At 46.8% G+C, this 21661-nt stretch overlaps 1 protein-coding gene across 1 annotated transcript in view; it reads right to left on the reverse strand.

Moving 5' to 3' along the window:
• Positions 1–9169, reverse strand: part of LOC135370355 (neprilysin-1-like) — a 101231-nt gene extending 92062 nt beyond the window's left edge. The window contains exon 1 of the mRNA XM_064604090.1: positions 9090–9169. The gene's annotated coding sequence lies outside the window, so the exon portion shown is untranslated. The remainder of the gene's footprint in view (positions 1–9089) is intronic.
• Between the last annotated feature and the right edge of the window lie 12492 nt (positions 9170–21661).

Here is a 21661-nt window from a genome sequence, read left to right on the forward strand (position 1 = left end):
TATTTAACGGTTTTCGGTCCTAGAAAACACTTCGCCGGATTGGACTACGGATAGGCGAATGAAACAGACGTCGTGTGTTCTGAAGTAATGTCGAATGTATGTCGGTATAGTATTACCCTTAGGCTCCCTTTGTAATGGTTTATCGTTCACGCAGGCACACAGACTTCGAGGTACATGTGGCTCTCTAGCAATGTGCCGTAGTGTTTGTTGTAATTTGATCCCCCAAACTCTCCTCAACTAAACAGCGACCCAAGGGGGCTGCATAACGGCTTCTTTATCGGTAATGTCGCGCAACGCGTCCCTTGTTTGAGAGCAGCTACGTTGAATACATTTACGTATACGCGAGGGCAAGCCCGTGCAAAGTGGCAACTCTTTTGTGGACGGGACACGAAGAAAATAAAACGGAGCCGTCGAGCGCGTTTGTGAGTGAAGGTGTTCCTGGATTCGCGTCGTACTCGTGCGGTGGTGCTTGCTGGCTAGACAGAACAACAGACATTCGGATGGGACGCAATCGCTCCAACCCAGCAAGAAAGTACTTTACGTATGACATCACGACAAACAAGTCCGTTTGTATCATGCGCTTCAAGAAAGGAGAAAGCCCATTTGAACAGACAGTAACCTACAGGAACCAGGAGCTACAAATTTCACAGCTGTCTATTAATATGAAATACCATGTATGCGGAATAAACGGGTTTACATTTTGTAACATTGATTTCTTTTCTTTTTTCATTTTTTTTTTTTTGTGGGGATGAATATTCCTAGCAGTAGCGGAACCGGTTAAAAACCGGTATGAACCGTAATTTTTTGGCTCCGGAGCAGAACCGGTATCGGATCGTTTATGATGTAACCGGAACGAAAAACGTTTGGGTTCGACACCCTGTCTAAAACGCACAGCAAATGAGTCATTTCGACTCGAGGAGAGCAGCAGCGCAGCAGCCATCCGTGACTCATACTGATTCATACGACTCAGACTGATTCAAAAGGTTCAGACCGATTCGTTTCAGACCGACGCGCCATGGTACACTAGGGAGTCAAACCCAAAGTGGCGCCGACAGTAGGTAAAGTCGAAAGACGTGCCACGACCCGCGTTTTGCATTTGAAGGGGGAAATGCAGGGGAGATTCATGCTGAGCATGTTGCGGGTTATAGGGACAATGCACCAACCGATGACACTTCGGTTAAATGGCGCAGATGCCTCAGCGTGATCAAACCAGCCTGGAAGACGACGAGCGGAGTGGCCGAACATCACTCAGTGAGGAACCAGCAACTGCTGCGCTATAGTGGACACGCAGACCGACGGACCACCGTCCAGGCCATAGCGGAGGAGGTCCACGTCAGCCTTGGTTCCGTACTCAATATGCACAGTGTACTCCTAACAGATCATACCATCAAGGGCCAAACTGTTGCAGGTAAATATTATCGTGAACTCTTGACGCAACACCATCATTAGAGAAGTGCAAGGGTGCAGGCGAGCTGATACATTGTAAAACGACGATAAAAACCTGAGACACGGAAGAGGTGGTGGTGGTGGTGATAGGGCTTGCCGTTGTCGGCCTGACGTATGTGGGCAACGTCACGACTCACGCCCTGGGGGAATGTGCGTCCTGGGCCGACTTCTAAGGGAACTGTGCCGACATATGTCTGAAAGCGTCTGAGGAAAACCCAGGAAAAACCCCAGACAGCACAGCCGGCACCGGGATTCGAACCCGGGTACCTCCCAGTCTCGGACACGGAAGAGAAAAAGACAACACGACACATTTCACACAGAACGTGTCGTGTTGTCTTTTTCTCTTCCGTGTTTCAGGTTTTTATCGTCGTTGTGCCATCATGAGAAATCGCCGCGGGAAGCTCACGAAAGGTGTCCGTCTGCTCCACCACAATGCACAGGAAACAGTCGGACATGCGACGTCCTTCGATTTTGAAATCCCTCATCGCCCGTATTCATCCTTCATCCGCCGTATTCGCACGACCTTGCGCCAAGCAATTTCTTCCTCTTTCCACACATGAAGAACCCACTGCGTGGAAGCGTTTTCAGGACGACGATGGTGTGATTACGGAGGCGGAGCAATAGACCCCTACCCGAGAAACGTCATCATGAAGCCTCCCCCAGGATGGCTGACCTTCCCTACCCCTTAACCAAGAACAAGAACAAGACGTTGGTACACAGACTGAAACCGAAACAAATCGGAAGGGGGGCGGGGGGGCTGGGTTTCACGAATGGGCTCTTGTTCGCTGCCTCCTATAGACCGTTTACAGCAGATTTATCTGGGCGCCGCCATCTTAGCGCACGTGACTTTGCGCGCCATTCCTTGCCTTCTCTTTCAGCTGCCTGTTGGCACGGCGTACGTAGTACGGCGGTGCAACCCAGAGACGCTTTCCCAGATTTCAAACTTTTTGCAATGAATTCGGGATGGAAGGATGGCACGAGGCTTTGGCCGAAGCTTCAACGGTGAGGTGAGTGTTTATATATATATATATATATATAAAGAGGGGGTAAAGCCATTAAAAAAATAAGTAAATGATGCTAGACGTGTTTGAAATTCAAACTTACAGATTAAAATGGCTTCTATGGCTGCACGTAGAGAAACAGATACTCATTGAACGATGCGACAGCACCAGAGGACACGTGTTTCGCCGTGTTTGCGGCTCGTCGGCCCTGGGTAGCTGCGCATCGTTCGGGATTGGCAAACCAGGGGTCACTCAGCGAGCGATATACACCTGGGAGGGTGACTGAGCACTCCTCAATGCCACAGTGCAAGCCAGTGAAATATAAAGAGGGGGAAAAGCCATTAAAAAAATAAGTAAATGATGCTAGACTTGTTTGAAATTTATATATATATTTATATATATATATTATATAAATATATATATAATATATATAAATATATATAAATTTATATATATATATATATAATTTAAGTTTATTTGCTTGATTGAGAGTGATATTTCTGTCCTCGTGCGTCCCACGTGATCGGTCCCACTACGCTCGAGTTACTACACATTTCGGCGTTTTTGTCTTCTTTTGTGGCGCATACGTTACGTTGTGGATACGTTCATAATGTAATATCGTAAGATCGTGATTTCTTGCTTTTTATCGCAAGAGTTATGGTACAGCTACCTGAGGAAGACATTCATGTAAGGGCTGTTATGTTTTCGTTATGAAGCAGCATTCTTTTATTGTTGGTTTCAGACTATACAACTACATGATCAACGAGCTTGAGGGAGATGGAAATCCTGTGCTGAACTACAGAGGGTTTTCAGAGGGAACGAAGCTGTTTGACGGTGTCCATGTCGGTGTAGTACTCTGCCAGTGCAACGATGGTGTATACATTTTAAAGGCCGACACCAGGTCGATGCAAACACTGAGCATAGACTCGCCTCGGGCCTACTTTGGCGGCAACATGCACATGTAAAGCGGGTTTCAGCAGCATGTGCAGTCATGTTTGTACACTGCCCATAAAGGTTGTAGAGGCGACAGACAAGGTGCTCACGAGTGCTTCGTGCACTGACAAGGCATGTACGTGGAACCGTTCAGCTGCAACGAACGCGACCCCTTCTTCTATGGAGGAAGTTTACTCTCACAAGCAGCAGCCAACGCCTACAGCAGAGTTTGGAGCTAACACTGAAATGCTGCGCCACTTTGAGGGCTGCATCATGATCTACTGTGGCGCCATCTATTAGCGCCTGAAGCAACTGGCTGCTGTAAACGCTCTATTGAAAGAAAAGTAGGACCGAAGGTCGCGTCCCTTTCACAAACCATCGCAATCTCCTCAAGACCTTGGCTTTTGGGCACGACCTTGTTCGCCGCTAGCTTCGAGTGTAGTTCAGCTCTACCAAATTGGTGAAGCTGTCGAACGCTATGACGTCATTTGTTTACAAACGGGAGAGGTCTATTCCTCCACACTGAGAATGAGGTGTTCTACAACGGTGGCCTCCGCCAGCTCGTTCATCGCTGGCAGAAGTGCGTGCGTTAGGTGGGGAATATGTAGAAAAAGTGTAAACTTCCCTGCAACTCTAATTGCTGAATATCTGTTTCTTCGCAGCAATAATAAGAACTTTATGCCCGTCGTGCATGTAGCTGTATTTCTCAAATAAGCCCATCCGACAGATGAGCTTAACTTGCTGGAGCCTTTTCTCCAACTACCATCATTCAATTGAAGTTTTACCTGCCCCTACAGCGACACGATAGCGCTCGCTATACTTTTTCCTCGGTTATTTACCAACTAACAGACTAAGCAACTGATGAAGGCGCCCTTGGCTGTAGGTCTAGAAGCGAAGCCACATCAGAGTCACCGCCAAGGGGAACAACATTCAAGGAGATGCGAAAGAAGTATTCGGGGAATGCCAGCGTCACATCGTGCAAACGTTGAATGATGTCCTCACTGTCTTGAACAAGGCCAAATATTTCTCCAAACTAGACGCCTCACAGCAGGCTATCATCCTAGAAGAAGAATCTAGAAGAAGAATCGAAACAAGTCTACGTTTTCAACACATCTTGGTCTGTGCAGATACCAGAGGCTACCATTTGAAGTAAACGCTGCAGCAGAAATATTACAGAACAGATACTATACTACCCGAAGAAGATGGTATCATCAGCATAAGTGACGACATCCTAGTTTCAGGACGTGCCTTGGAAGAGCATGACAAAAGACTTCAGAACGACTGAAAACTACGGAATTACTCAAAAGACTACTGAAATGGTTAGGAGAGGCAGAGCTGACCCTGAACCTCAAGAAGCGTGAAGTTGGTCTCGACAGATTAAGGTTCTTTGGGCATGTGTTCTCGTCAGAGTGCATCTCAGTGAGCCCTACGAAGGTAGAGGAGAGTGCAAGAATGACATGTCCACCAGTCAGAAGTCAGAAGCTTACTGCGAACCACAAACTACTGCAGCAGTTTCATTCCAAACTTAGCCCGACTCGCAGAACTACATCAAAGGGTGTGAAATATGAGTGGAAGATAGAGCATCAACGAGCTTTAGAAAGCATTCGACAACAAATGCCCACTCATATTTATTATCATTATTTCTTTCTGCTCAATGTATGCTTTTAGCAGAATAAACAATATTTACATGAACTATATGTGCATTTCTACGCATTATATTCGGCCATGCATTCAGTGGTCCCAGCAGATAAGTGGCCAGACCCGGGACCACTTAGCACAGGGGACCATTGGATCAATTCCACTGGGTCCACTTTCAACTGGTCCCAGCCACTAAATTGTCCAATATTCAAAGTGGCTCCTGTCCGTTAATCCACTTTATCCCAGATAAACACACACAGCACTTTAAACTGGTCGCACTCCAGATTTTCGTCTGGGAAAGTGCCATTCGAAAGGTGGCACACCCAACCAAATGGTGTCCATGCATCGTCATTGTACCTAAAGCTACAGGAGGTTACAACATCTTAAGCCCTTACTAAGCTGAATCAAGCTGTTCTCAGTGAACGCTTCATCATGCCAACCGTGGACCAAATGCTTGGTATGCCCGGCGACGCTCGGGTATTCTCGAAACTCGATGCCAATTAACTCTGGATTTCATCAAATTAAGCTCTCCCGGGACTGTCAGGAATCTTAACTCCCCTATGGACGTTACTGTGGTTGTCGCCTACTTTGGTTGGACCGCTTCTGCTCACGAATTCTTTCAGAAGCAAATATCCAGTGTCCTATAGATGGTTTACCCGGAGTAGTTTGTATGGTAGACGACGTCCTTGTGGTTGGTTCCTTTCAACAAGAACATGATCAGCGCTTACATAGGGTTCTATAGCGGCCCAAGGAAGCTGGTGTGACATTGAATGCGTCCGAATGCACATTCAGCCAGAAGAGTGTAAAGTTTGTAGGTGTGGTATCAATCCCGACCCACAGAAAGTCGCAAGTGTTCAAAACATGCCGCCTCCAGAGGTCGTAAAAGGCGTGCGACGACTCTTCGGGCTGGTGAATCACGTTGGTCGTTTCATGCCAAATCTGCCCACAATCTCTGAGCCACTTCGCGCCCTACTGAAAAAAGAAGCCACATGGGCGTGGGGCGACACACAAGAAGCAGCTTTCACTCTCGTCAAGACCATGTTGTCATCTGATAGCTGTCTGGCTCGATACAACCCGTTGTTCCCGACCACTGTTTCATCGAACGCATGCTCACATGGACTGTGCTACTGCAAGAACAGCCATCGGGTCCCGGACGGGCTGTCGTCTTTGCGTCCCCGTGGCTGACTTCTACAGAACAAAAGTACAGCCAAACTGAAAAAGAAGCCCTAGCGGTGTCGTGGGTCGTCCAGAGTTTTGATGAGTTCGTTCGAGGATTGAACATTACGATAGAAACGGATCATCAGCCCCTAGTGACTTTGTTGGGAATGACTGACCTAGACGTAATGCTACCCAGGATACGACGTTTTCATATCCAAGTGATGATCAGTAAATTATGAAATATGTACCCGGGAAAATGCTCGCTACTGCGGATACGCTTCTCAGAGTCCCTTCCGATGACGCTGCAGCTTGCTGCAGTTGAGCTTTTTCTACATGTTGCTGCAATCGAAGCGCTTCCTCCACCGTACGCGATTAGCCTACGAGATTTCAAAGAGCAACATATCGCTGAACCTGAGTGACTCACCAGACAGTACCGCGAAAAGGCTGGTCGCCGAAGTACCGCTTTTCGACTCGCGTCAAACAGTATTGGAAGTTTCGCGGAAACCTCACCATCGGTGACGACATGCTCATGATGAGTGGCCGCATCTTTGTTCCTTTCCTCTCTGAGACAGAAGGTACTCGAACTTCTCCATGATGGGCGCCAAGGCGTTGCTCGTACATACTGCCTAGCACGTGATTCAGTATGGTGGTCCAACATCAACTGACAGATCAAGGAAACGGTGAAAAGCTGCGTACCTGCAGCACTATGCGGGTACATAATGCGGGTACAAAATAGTGAAACATTGCTTCCCACTCCGATGCCAAGTATCGTGACATGATCCACAAACGAACGGGCTTACCGAACGATCAAATCACACGTTAGCGGACACGATTTCCTTCTATATTTCACCTCAGCAAGACAATTGGGAGGTCTTGCTCCCTTATCTTATTTTCGCCTACAACCCAGCAACACAGTCGACAGCGCGGTTCAGCCCGTTTTATTTATACGGTGCATACCATTGACAGTGCATACCATTGACACAATATTCCCCTATGTCCATGACATTGCCAACCCCATCCTCGCGGATGGAACTTGGAGCGCAGAAGAGCGCCGACAAATCGCAAGATGGTGATCATTCGACATCCATGCTCTAGCCAAAAATCGTTACGACAAAACTCACACAAACGTCGTCTACTGTCGGCGGTAGCTTGTACGGCCTGTTGCCCACAGTCTCATGTCATGTCACATGTCATGTCATGCCACAGTTTTATTTCATGTTGTCGGCCCATTACAAAATCATTCGGGCCTCACGTCATCTACCCTTTTCAACCTCTGGACATTCCTATACTGACCGTCCTTGCCGCTCCACTGAGTCTGGCCATGCGTCACGTCTTAAAGGGAGACTCCGCACCAAAAACGTGTTGAGGCAACAGTGCTATATTTCAATGAATACAATTTCTTATCCCCAAGTGGCACAGATAACTAGCAAAGAAATATTTTCTTTTGACTAATTAGACGCTCTTCCACGGATAAGCAGTCCAGCAACACTGGGCTTCACCTCACTAGTATTCCTGGTGTACGGCTTTCTGTAGGTTTTGCTTTCACCGCTGGCGAATATTTTAGAACGAAATCGAGGAAGCAGATGACTCATCATACATGTCGCACGAAGAAGTCACAAAGTGCGTGCCCGAAAAACAGCCGGTGGCCCCATGGGTGGCTCACACCAGAGCCGTATATTAAAAGGGAGTCTGGCCATTGGGGGGAGTCACAAAAAGAGGCTCGACCTGTCAATCACAGTTTCGCTCCTCTGATTGGTTTGCTTTTTACCAAGGGGGTCACCATGACACCATACTGCCCCCCAAAATGGCGACGAAAACAAACATAGTGAAGCGGGGATTTCGTGACAAAAAAATTTTTCACAGGTTAGCCTGATTTTACCTTGTCCCTTTGATTAGCCTTGTCCCTTGCGTGAGGTGTCCATTTCAATCCCATCCAATCCACTTGCCACCCAAAATGGCGCTGCCCATGTTGGATACAGGGACAAATAGTGAGGATATGTTGATTGATAGCGCCCTATATTTCAGAACTCTATTGGTCGGAAAGCTGAAAAAGTGGGTGAAGCTTCAGGTATAGGCATGACCCATTAATGGCCAGACTCCCTTTATATACGGCTCTGGCCCACACCAGACTACCAGTGACGTCACGCATGGTAGAGGAGGTAGGAGAGAGAAGGAGAGGGAAGTTTCGGTGTCGTTTTGAGCTTCCCAACTCTTTTGGGAACTAACGAGCCCCCATTATCAAACTAACTTCATTTCTCATTTCGGAACAATGTATCGAACAATAGTTACACAGCCATTCTAGTAGTTTCGGATTGTCCCAGAGTCTCCCTTTAAGCACTACGTCGCACACTCCGCGTAAACTCCTAAATCTAATACGTCTCGCGAGGAAGGCTCCCCATGTCGGGGAGGGGGCGTCATGCGGATTTCATCCGCGTCGTCGTCAGCTTCATCGTCATCGCAATAAAGCTTGTGTTTCTGAACCCTGACAGTTCTTGACAGCTGAGTACGATACACGCGGAGATTTCCGGCGCACGTAAAAAAGAACACCAGGAGGTCGAAATAAGTCCTACGCTGCGAGAATGTAACGTGAAGCGTTGAAGCCTGAGGGCAGGTATTGCAAGATGTTTGTGCATCCGCAGGCAAATATTGTTGAGCAGGTGTGAAATCAGATAGTTAGGTAATTCCAATGTATTCTCCTACAACAACACATATTTCAGTATTAAAAATAAATTAATGAAATAATTCACATTTTTCGTTCCACGCCCTTAGGTCTTCCCCGTCAACACAATCATTCACAACGTTTGGAGAAAGCATGTTGATCAGCTCCCTGACAGATCGCGAGACACAAGGTGCCCTGCGCAACAATGCATGGCGAACATTTCTATGTTATGCAGGCATGAAAAGTGTACGTACGGCAACGATGCAGACAGCAGTCTTGGCAGGTGCGAATCGTTCGAGGTGTGAGGTAACTACTGAATACAATGCTGCGTAAATGGCAGCTCCCTCTTCCCATGACGTTATGACGAAGCCACAGGTGGTGAAACAGGATGCTATCCGCGACTTGTAATTTTTCTCCGGGCGTCCGTCACCCATTAACCACTCACTGCGTGTATTGTGTTCGAGCAGAGTAAATGCGGTCGTTCTTTAAAGGGACTATCGCATCCGGGAACGTATGTATGAGACCGACACGGTGATGTTCGTCACCGCTTCACAGCCTACTTTGCCAAGTTTCTCTTCCGAAAACAGCTTACATATTAAATAAAACAGTCTTACTTAGATTCGCATTCCCTCCGCAGATAAGGGAACCCCACCGATAGTAACATAATGATGACATAAGCCAGGCACTCCGATGGGAGCGCGGCGCAGGCGATTATCTCTCGAGCTCCTGTGCTTCGCGTTCGCATCGCAATATACTAATTGAAAAATTCCGCAGTAAATACGCCTACTTTCGCTTACCCGTGGGACCTCTGACGCGACCATGTCGTGAGAGCACGGTGTTACGCTCCTGGCTGCGCCAACACGTTCGACGATAACCCAGAAATGATAGTACATTCCACAACCGATCACAGAAAGTCCGCGACTCCGTGACCTGCAGACTCCATCCCAACCGCCCGGAGTGAACCAGATATCCCACATTGGACACCCTCCGATCTAACCCTGGGAACGAGGCTTAGACGGAAGTGAGCACAGTCTCGAACAACTGCGGGGGGGGGACCCCCCGGACCCCCCCCCCCGCGCGTGTAAAATGTACTGACATACCCTAACCTAACCTCACTAAAGAATTTGCAAATTACAGCGCAATTTATTACTAGCGACGCGCGACTTCCGGTTAGCCTTGTTCCCAGGATGGGGTCCGATATGGGAATTTTGCAATTTCGCAACCGCCCGCCGGTCGGTCGCACTCTCCGGCCGCTCCCTTATTAGCCTTGTCCGGGTGGGACTAGACCTCTCCCTGTTCGTAAACAAATGACGTCATAGTGTTTGACAGCGCCACCAGTTTGGTAGAGTTGAACAATGCTGGAAGCTAGGGGCGACAAAGGTCGCGCACGAAAGCCACGGTCTTGAGGGTCCCTCACCCTTACGATGGTCCCTGAAAGGGACGCGACCTTCCGTCCTACCTTTCTTTCAATAGGAGGCAGCGAACAAGTGCCCATTCGTCCATTCGTGCAGTGCAATTCGTGGAACCCAGCACTCACCTTCAGATTTATTTCGGTTTCAGTCCGTCTAGCAAACATGATGACCTTTCTCGGGTAGAGGTTAATTCCAGAATAATCTAAACGTATGTCGTCCGCTGTTGCCGAGCATTACACCAAATTCCTTCAGAAACTATTCCACTAATTCGAACTTGGAACTCGAACTAGAAACTAATTCGCTTCGGGTTTTCGGCGTTAGTGTAGGTGACAAACGACGAGTAGGACGGCACTATCTCTGGCGTGGCCAAATATGGCAAGCAGGGACATTTACCACCACCAGGACAGCACTATAGTTCCAGTATCGACCGTGACGGATGCGACAGTCCCTTTAAACAGATTACACTTCGTAGACTGAACTGACCTTATCGTCAGTGCGATAGCACTGCGCGTGGCGGGTAACACTGTCAGCACCGGTATCTGCACACCACCCGCGCTTGTGAGATCCGAAACCAGGTCCGCAACTGCGCTTCATGAAAAAGATGCATCGGCATCCGTATACGTGCGGATACTGGATTCACCCGCACATCCGGGAACACTTGAGAAAAACATCTACGTGACAAAATGTGTTCTGGAGAATTATCTCATCCACGATCTTCCAGTAATATATAGCCGTCGACCGCAGAGCAATCGCAGCTTGTAACTTTTTAGATAGGCCGTTTTGAATTTGCTAAGTGGTCTCAATTCCGTCTCTACGTCGGAGGCTTCGGAACACTCGAATATCTTTACCCGCTACGCACCCGGTGAAATAAGGGTTCATAAACACCAGTGGGTTCCCAGACGGTATACCCTCACAGAACACCCTCCGTTCAACGGGTTGCAGTCGCTTTAGGCGGTGTAAAGCGGGGCTACGTATCGAACAAGCTCAGCCGGCTAACCTGGTAGGGAAACATTTTCCTCTCGGTCACGAAAAAGAAAGAAGAAGGAAAACAAGCTGACGTGTATACCTCATTCTCTTCTTCCCTACGATGCGGGATGCGGTAACTTCGCCAGTCGTCCTGGCGGTTACCCTGGTACAGGGAGCATCCCAATGAAGAGTACTGAGGAATACTCGCATGTTTTCTGTTGTGAGTATAGTGCCACGGAACTACACGAATCCCAGAGTAAGGGGGAGTGCACACCACTCCCTCTTCTGTACCACCATCATATTTCCCTTCCCTCTTTCATCCTTTCCTTTTCCCCTCTTCCTGGTGTACCGCGCCGTCACTTGTGGGCAGGTTGGCGGTCCCTTCGCCTGTCTGAAAGCAATCTTTCTTTTCAAGTTGACAAGGTCATCAGGGCAGTACCGCTTGCGGTGCTGCTCCGGGAAGATCTTTTCTTTGATCTTTCTTTTGCAGAAGGTTCTATATGGCGGTGTTCTCAAAATTGCTTTTCGCAAAGCGTCCATAGCCAAATACAGCACACCAACGTTCTGCCCTAAAGGTTTTGGACACCGTAGAATTTGCTGTCGATCCATAACATAAAAACCCGAGACTGAGCGACGAAAAAGCGACAACAGAGACAACGTCTCAAACACTGCAACACAGCTGTTGGGCTCCCAGCAGTTGATTGGGCCACCGTAAGGTACCATCCTACAGTTGGCAATACAAAGGTACCTGGAGCCGTTGGCGGTCGCACGCGCAGAGCGGAAGCATTGCATTGCTGATTTGCGAAATTAACTTCCAAATTTGGATTCGCCGGTGCCGGCTGTCCTTTGGTGGCCCAGATGTTGGGAGCATGGCTATTTTTCAGGCAGTGAGAGCAGGGCTGCGTGCACATATCATCCGTGAGCAGTCATTATTTGGGTCTGTGGAATGCTGTCGCCGCTGACTTACAGCCACTCGGCTCTTTTATCATGATCAAGGTGAGTGGCATATCAAATTCTAGTAAGCCCACTAGGACTGTACTGCTCCCTCCCCCCCCCTCCCGTAGCGACTCTTCCGGAGTTTCAGGATTGTTCGAAGGGTATGGCACGTACCAAAAGCAATCTCCCTTTGGAGCGTTGTTAGATAGACAAAGATAGAGTTTATGTAAAAGATGTTACCTCCATGGGCAGTTATCTTGATTGATGACAATACACACAGCTGTTGATGCTTGCTAACGTGACCATATAGGACTTCGGTACTCATTGTGACAGGCGACTCATTATTTCATTTCACAACATTACCGCGAGTAATTGAGTGAGCAGGCTGTCGCCCCTGTGCCCCCACTCATCATCATTCAAATAATGTTGTTGCGGCTGCTCTTATGGCGGTGTTGCTGTGCCTCACTAAGCGATTTCTGCTCTTTGTGTTGATTTTATGTGAAGTCTAGTTTTGTCTAGCGTACTTCCTAAAAGCGCCTGTAGGGCTTGTAGCATTCATAAATAAGCAACAAATAAATAAATTTACGAGGGCCAGGAATAGACATTGTTATGCCAGGATATTGTTTTTGAAAAAGATAAAGCTATATATATCTGGGTATGGTTTTAAGGGTCGACGTTTTACCGTTTTGGCGCGCAAATATCAACTCAACAATGAAATGTATTCTCGTGAAGCTATAGCACAGTGTTTCTCAATCTCTTCCAGTACGTGGCCCCTTTGAGTAGTACCAAACTTACCATGACCCCCACCTTTATAAGCCATCCGAAAATATACTTCTTTCAATGACGCAGATACATATACGTTGTAATTTATTTAAAAGACATTAACCACAGAGAGAGCCAAAAAATTTTTATTAGTGTTTATTAACGAGGATTGATTTAATCGTGTATTTATCAAGGATGTATTTGCTTTCTCGATTCAAGCAAATCAATACGTTGGTTTGTGTTACTCAAGGCATATCGCATGTGTGCTTGGACCATACCTGGGTAAATTACTTCTAACATGTAATTAAATTACATTACTGACTACTCCAGTTATAATTTAATTAAATTACATTACCCATAATTGCAATTGAAATGTAATGATATTACGTTACCATTACTACGAAAAAGTAATGACATTACAAAGTCATCACTGCGAGTTTAATCGTAACGATATTGAGGATGTGAAAATTCATTGTAAGGCAAGACTACGTTGTAAAAACAAGACATTTTATCTTTGCCGATTGCGTGTGTCACCGTTCATAGTGGGCGTTGGAATTCTTTTAACTCGCCAGTCCGCAACTCTCTTTCTGCCAAGTGCCAACACAGAACATACACTCGATTCTTTTGTAAGAAGTAATGAGACGTCCGCCAAACGCGGATAAGTGAGTTGCTTCTTTGTACACGCATATTAATTAAATAGAAATCCTAACTCTATTTAAACCTAACCCTAAATCCTAACTTTTTTTACAAACAAACAAACAGATATCCTAACTTTTGAGATTGTCCTCGGATGCTTTCAGCCCCTGTATCACAGCGATCGCAACGACCTTGAGCGAAAAGTTTCAGTAAACGAAAAAAAAAAAGGGGGGGGGGGGTAGGCCGTGCCGTCGACGGGATCGCAAGTTTTGACGAGATTAAGTAAGCGGTTGTTGGATTAAGTAAGCGGTTGTTGGATTAAGTAAGCGGTTGTTGGATTAAGTAAGCGGTTGTTGGATTAAGTAAGCGGATGTTGGATTAAGTAAGCTGTTGTTGGATTAAGTAAGCAGTTGTTGGATTAAGTAAGCGGTTGTTGGATTAAGTAAGCGGTTGTTGGATTAAGTAAGCGGTTGTTGGATTAAGTAAGCGGATGTTGGATTAAGTAAGCTGTTGTTGGATTAAGTAAGCGGTTGTTGGATTAAGTAAGCGGTTGTTGGATTAAGTAAGCGGTTGTTGGATTAAGTAAGCGGTTGTTGGATTAAGTAAGCGGTTGTTGGATTAGGTAAGCGAGCGGTTGTTGTTCGTCGTTTTGCGGTGGTAGATGTTGAATGGATGAAAGCCGGTGTTTTATTGTAGCACAGCGTCGATCCACGAATTAAACTTGCTAGTGGAGATCTGATCAAAGCCAGCGTTGAACGTCCCAGTGTGGCACCGATAAGATTCAGATATGCGTCCGTCATCAGTGCGTTGTCGACCAAGAGTTACAACAAACAACGACTATATACTTTATTTTAATGATAATGACTTGGGAGTTTCATTGCCAGGTGTGACACTCTACCCCAATACTGGAGGTAATGTGGTTAAATGGAACAATTAGTCCCCTCACAGTGAGGACCGAAGCCCTAAGGTGTCCAAAAAGTTTACAACCGATTTTTTTTAGGGCGCAGAGTTGGTGAACTGGATTTTATTTGGCCGTCGACCAAGAAATTTTGCATCATCCACTGTATGTATACTTCGATGTCAGTGTAGTGCGACAGGATTCCTCCCACACTGAAAGTGTCCTTCGCCGTACTTCATTCTACAGAACAATAAGGAATATAAGGAGCAGGTGGGCAACTACTTATAGAGTTGGTCGTGACCGAATGACGGGAAAACGGGAGAGATGTCTTCACCCTCCTTTGTATTTTCTCCAAGGTCGGAGCGGTCGGATGACATGTCACGTGGGGCTCCGTTAACGGAGTGCAGCCCCCGGAAGACGCGAAGGGCAGCAACGTTGCTAGACGAGAGCCGGGCGCTCCGTCGGAGCCTAAAATGACGTCACAGTTCGGAAAAATCAAAATTAATTTTCTCTAGCTTTTGCGTCACGTAGAGCCAAGCTATTTTGCAGGAATGTAAAGCGAGACAAGAACATTTCAGTAACATAACTTTGATAGGATTCTGAAGACACGAGATTTAGTCTGTAGTGGCACTCTAAGTGTCAAGTGAAGGAGAAAGAAACAGTCAACAACTTCCCTAAAGTGGGACTGAAGGTCAGGGAAGGACGAGTGATACATTTCTCAGAGGGCATAATAGGAAGAGTATCTTTCAACAATCTCTTAGTAAGGGGGTGTACCTCAAAATAAAGTGATCGAAGTCCCCACTGCAAAATAAACTACTGGAAATAAACGTTATTTGACTATAAAATGTGCAGTCGCACGCTGGAAACTGCCAACAGCGACCTCTGACTAACCTGGACATCAAAATTGAAACACCGGACTTGACATAACCTACTAATAAACTAACCAACGTGGTGGTCGGTCGTCTCTGTCCTGTTAAGCCTAACGGCCGCTAAAATTTGGCTTTCGTTCGGTAGAACGACTTGGACGGACACCGCAAACCCGTGAATTTGGGTGGTTAAATAGTGACACCGTGTTTCTAAACACGGCTTACCATGTTACCAACCAATCGAGCATTCTCCTTGACTTTCCTTGTTTCGAGAACGGGAATTTCGAGATCGAGGATTTCGCAACCGAGAGTATCGAGGTTCACCCACTTTCCCTTTCTAACACTGCAGTCTCCGGCTACAAAGGAACACAGTTTGAACAAATCCTCACGCAAGCGATCATGTAAACAAGGCTTGCTCTGTCTAATGTACGGGAACCCTCAAGCAAAGGAAATTTCATAGGCTATATTGGAGCGGCATTGTAAAAACTTGTCCCTGCCTCAAACAACATCCAGCGCGAATGACCGTCGCCGCGCAATCCGTTCACACCACCCCCATAGGGACCGAGTAACGTGTAGGCGGCGCTGCTGCGCACCCCGCGCCCAGCGCCATCTACGGCGGTCTCGACGCAGGGGTCGGGAGCTCTCTAGAATTGCAGCTGGGCGATTCCACGCGAAATGATCCAGCGGACCTGCTCGGCCCCCACAAAACGATCCCAAATTTTTACGAATTTTTTTTAGCAGTCCCTAATAGTGCAAAACGACACACCACGAAACATTTCTTCCCAAATCTCAATGTGGCGGGTGCTACACACGAGCAAAGTTCACCGCGCAGGCGAAAACCGTGCCTGGCGTGAACGGCAACTGCGGCTCGTAGAAAGCACCTAGAACTGTGCGGTTTTCTTTTGCGTATAGAGGGAACTATGCTCAACACAGCATCCAACTCCCGGTTGTCGTGCTATAATCGGTGCAGGTATACAAAGACCGGAAGTTTCGCAATTTTCCTCCTACTTCGCGATTTTTTTTTGTGGAAAATCAAACCATTAAATTTTAATGAATATTTTTTCCTGCCAAGGCCACAAGAAATACTTCAACAGGAAAAATCGCAGGACACATATCTTTCATAGTCATTGCAGGAAAAAAAGAGGAAGTATGCGATTTTTCCAAAATTCGCTACAATCGAGCGTAAAACACGCAATGAAGAGGTCGGAAGAGACGTCTGAAACCAACGCAGTTTTATAGAACGAGCCTTCCACTACAACATATTAAAAAATCTCGAGGGTGTTTTTTCGTATTCGGGAGAAAATATTTTTTTTTGTAACAGAGGGTATTACGACCACAGTGACCCACGTTGCATGTGTCCAGTGGGGTGCTATATTTGTTTCTTGGGCTCCTGTTTTAATTCTTTTTATTTTTAATTTTTCTCTGGTTGGATTGGGTTTTAATGAGCAAGCAATATGCTGTGGCACAGACTTCTGCAAGGTTACCATAGCCTTTGCTTCTGTAGCATAACACGCGTATTGCAATCCTGGGTGGTTAAGTTTATGGCATTGTTTCCGGTGTGCACCGTGCCGGCAACGGAGATTGGGGATTAGCGGTGATGGGCAGGTCTCAGTAATATTTTTTGTCGTGTGAGCTAAAGCCCTGCGCGGATGAGCTTTTTCACATCCGCATCCTATCCGAAAAATCCGCGTCTCCCACGGCACGCAGCAGTAGTTCAGTTTCTATGCTAGATATATCAGGCCAGTTTTCCAGGAAATAAACGTTATTTCCCGTCAGCACAAAACAGAAAACAAAAAAAAGAGAGAAAGAGAGAGAGAGGAAAGGGGGGAGGCAACAAAAAAGCTGTCACCAAACTTCATCCCCGCGGGCGACTTCCTCTCTCTCGTTCCGACAGTGAAAACACCGGGCTTTTGTAGCGAGGACAGGTCCTGAGTGTCCATGATGCTACCAAAGGATACACGACAGGAAGTACAGGTTTAGCTTCCACGAAAGATTATACGGCACCAAGTACAGCAACACATTTTGCACCAAACGGGATAAGTAGAGCTTATTGCAAGTGAAACGCAAGATCGGCGCCGAACGCGCACCTCGACTCGAGACGCCAGAGCCAGAGATCTCTCTCAGATGCGCGAGCTGCTTTCGTACACCTTGTACTCTATCTTCTGTACCTAGTGTGAAGCAAACTGATGGCGCAATCTCGCGGTTTATCCGAGTCTGACCCGCTCCTGATCCGGCGCCATCCACGTCCGATCCGCAGATCACAACAAGCGTCCATATTTCATCGGAACCCAGAAGTTCCTTGCGGATATCCGCGGCTATACGCTTCCATACGCAAGTGGTGTAAGGCTTTATATTCGATGACGATAGACGATGGAGTCGACCGCTTCCAGTACACGTCGGGGAAGATGGTCGGGTTGTAAACCGGATGCCTCTCCTCATCAGACTTCACATTTCCCACGAAATGCTTACTGCAAATCCTTGAGTGCTTTGTCGGCTCCCACAACCTGCCAGTGCTCCTGCAGAATGGAAAAGTTAGCAATTACAAGCTATTACAAGTCAGCAACCCCCTCGGTGAACTACGTCGGTTACACAACTCACGTCTCTCGGGGAACAAGTTGGATCCAAGTTGCACGTCGGTCCTTCTCGTAGGTTTTCCATGGAAAACTGTAAAGTCTGATACCCGGAGAATTGGCGTAGGTCGCGTTGCACCCAACTATGCAGCAGTTGTTGTGACTTGGCATTCTCGCTGCCTAAACAAACCCCAGCGAACGAAGAAGCCGCCGCACAAGCGCGATTGCCAAGGCTTCCTCGTGCTAAACAGCGGACGCCCTCCCGACGCTGTTCTCGGGCGTCCCGCGTGGGGGCGCGCCGGTCGCAGCGAAACACGCCGGCTCGGTCCCTATAGCATCCTTCTCCCCCCGAAGCCCGTTAGCCTAGCTGTGCACAGCTTAGCGCTCGGCTGGCTCAAAGGTCAAGAGTGCCTATCCTGTATTTATACGCGTATCGTCACTTTTAAACTGGATATTTCGAAATCCAAAGTTCTTATTTGAAGAACTGTGATTGATGACAGTACAAACATAAGTATGAAACATCATAATAGCATGTTCCGCCGAAAAGAACATCGTATCGCCCATAAACTATCATACGAAACATTACATTCCTATGCCTATTTTATGATTTTTGATTTGTTATGATTATGATATATTTTAACAGCGTTTATTTTGAGGGCATGTACTTTTAAGCGGTTTATTTCAGAAAATAAATTTTGAAGGGCAGCACTTTAAGCGTACATTTTCGTATCGACACTACGAAGACGAACCTCAGACAGCACAGGAGCAATGGCAGAACCAATGTGAATTCCCGCCTTTTGAATTAACAACTTCCCATCAGTATTCATAGCAGTAGATTTTAAGGGAGTACAGAAGGCCAGCCAAAAAATTTCCAGATTAAGCCGCCTGATGAAAGTGTGTGTGTGTCGTTTTACCGAATAGCGCGAAAGGTTTTTATGTGTGCAATTTGTTTCCCAGAAAGAAACTGGCTCCGCGCGTTCTACCACCAAGTTCCCACCACCACCAAGCCCAAGTTCCACTACCAGCTACCAAGTTCCAACTCCCGCTCAGTTAGTGAAGAAGAAGAAGAAGCGTTCACTTTTAATTCGTCACTCCGGGTATAACGAGGAGGAGAAGTATGATGCTACGTCACCGATAACGTTATAGGGGTAACTCGTTCTGATTCACTGGTCACTGGGGGTCAGCGCCTTGCCCCTTTGCCGCCGTAAACCAGTTTTGCCAGTTCTCCCAGAGAATTGGAGATTGAAGGAGCGGCCGAATCATGACCGAGCCAGGAGCAATGCGTTTTCAGAACCCCGAACAGACGAGTAGCAGACGACAGCTGAGTAGCAGACAACATTTCTCTGGACCAATCGGCGAGCGTGGTCCCTGTAGCGTCAGAGCGAGGTCCCAGGCAGATCACAGGCTGGTACTGCTTTTCACCGCCGTTGCACAGGGTCGATTTTTGTGGCGAACTTGAAATTCAGTTTTTGCGGTAATTATGACTTGTGGGGTTCATTAATTGTTATGGTGCGTCTTACTGGCCTGTTTAGCAATTTTATACACAGAAAACATGGAGTTAAAAATGACTTCTGTACTACTTTAAGTAAAACTCCAAAAGACGCACAAAGTCAGTTACAGAAATTCCTGCCGTTGACGGAAAGCGTACCAATGACATTCCAAAAATTATTGCACTCTGCCCATGAAAAGACTGACTTGAAAACAATACTACAAATCTTTAATATCAAGCAACAATGCACGACACTTTTTTCCATAATATGGTTCCAAAGCATTAAAAAGCTCTGATAATTTTTTTACTATATCTGATTTTTCCAAGTTTGTCAGACAATGGTACTAACAATTTCCTTACTGTCTCACTTTTCTTTGAAACAAATACATCTGGCGAGAGTACAGCAAACTTCGATGATTTATCGGTCTGTAGAAGAGATAAACCTTTGCTATGAAGCTCATTTCTGACAACTTTCGGGGGAAGAATATTTCGACTTGTGAGAGGAAAGGTGGAATCAGCAACATGGGATACCCTGTTTACGGCTTGATCAGAAAGAGACGACGCCTTTTCAGGATTCGCGGATAAGATTCTTTGGATGCAGGCAGCAATATCAAGACGAGATGGCTTTGAATTTAAACAAAACGTTGGCCCGTTTCATAAAACATTTGTGGTATACGGGAAGACAAAGGGGCGGTTGTGGGGTTTCCAATGCTGTTAGGAGAGACATATAGTTCGCTTCGGTTTACATGACGAAGGATGCAAGCCTTAACAAAGCAACTTTCGAAGATACAGTTTTTTAGGGCATCAGTCAAGAATACCAGGCCAGTTTAGTGTGGTGATCAACGGTTTATTGTCCGTAGGCTCCCAGTCTCGAGCTCTTTGTTCGTTGGTGTCACGCACCCAGTCTGACGTCCTTGCGGCTCGCGGGTCCTTTTCTTGGCTTGGTCACCTGATCGCCTCATCGTCGGAGCCCTTCATCTTCTTCGCTCCTGACTACATCCCAATAAGCATAATTTACAGTATGTTGGTAACTTGGGCGAATCAACAAAGTCCACAAGGCATCGGTGACACACGGCGACCCACTTGACGCTTAAGATGCCGGTTTCTCGTAATAAGCGTTCAGCTCTGTGTTTGAGACTTCGTTGTTTGTGTTCCATTTTTTTCTGCGTCCCTCGTTTCGGAGTTTCTTCAATATGGATCCATATTTTTGTTTCGGAAGTAAAATTGTCATAAAAAGAAAATGTTTCACGGAAGGCATACATCAACTTGTTCTTAATCTATGTACGGGGCGCCTCCACCGAGATTATAAAAAAGTAACGGACCACTAGTCAGTAGTCTGGAGCATTCGTCTATCGTGGTCACCAGTACAACAACGACGACGTTATTTAATTGTGATGAACGGGAAGTTTCATCGCCAGAGGCGATGCTCTACTCCATTGCTGGTGGTGATGTGGGGAATGAGATGAGCCCCTTCAGAATAAGGATCGATGTCCTGTAGTGTCCAGAAAGGTCAAAAGAGCTTTGACGGCAGAGCGTTGGTACTTGGTGGACTGGATTCGTCCAGGGACCAAGCAATTTTGATAGGGAGGTAGTCTGGGCAATGAAGAAGAATGCGCTCCAGATCCTCCACAGCACCGCAGTGACAGCATCTAGGAGAGTCAACTTGACTCAAGCGGTAACGCCACTGAGCTATAAAAGCCACATCGAGCCAAACGCAGCGTAGTAACGAGCGTTGCGCCATCTGTGTATGCTGCTGTAGACGTAGAAAACTTCTTATCTACCAGAGCATAAAAATGGGCTCGAAGGACTTGAGGGGGGAACCTGGTGTCTTCTTTCCAGACCGCCTAAGTAATTGTCTAAGATTGCCAGAGGGCCTAAGTAACTGTAGCTAAGCATCGTTACCTTTGCAATATTGGTTTAACAGCAGAGTGCTTTGGAAACATGCCGTACATGGCAATAAAAAAAATGCTAGGAAGCAAGCGAGCTGGTGATGATGATGCATAATCTAAAAACCCCGAGACTAGGGAACAGTACCGACATGGGGACCGACGGGACTGACGGACCGACGGGACTGACGGGAACCGTACATGTTTTGAAGACGATACGCTTTATTTTGCTTTTCGATCTAGAAAGAAAATCTACGTTATAACGCGTGAACGCTAAATATGGCGCATAGTTGCGCTTACAAAAACTACCAGACCTACATTCACACATACAAAATGGCATTGTGATTGCGTCACTTTAGTGCGAATTTAGCCAACACTGTTCAATAACGTTTTATTCGGATGCCT

Source organism: Ornithodoros turicata, chromosome 10 (assembly GCF_037126465.1).
Source record: "Ornithodoros turicata isolate Travis chromosome 10, ASM3712646v1, whole genome shotgun sequence".
In the NCBI taxonomy this organism is placed as follows: domain Eukaryota; kingdom Metazoa; phylum Arthropoda; class Arachnida; order Ixodida; family Argasidae; genus Ornithodoros; species Ornithodoros turicata.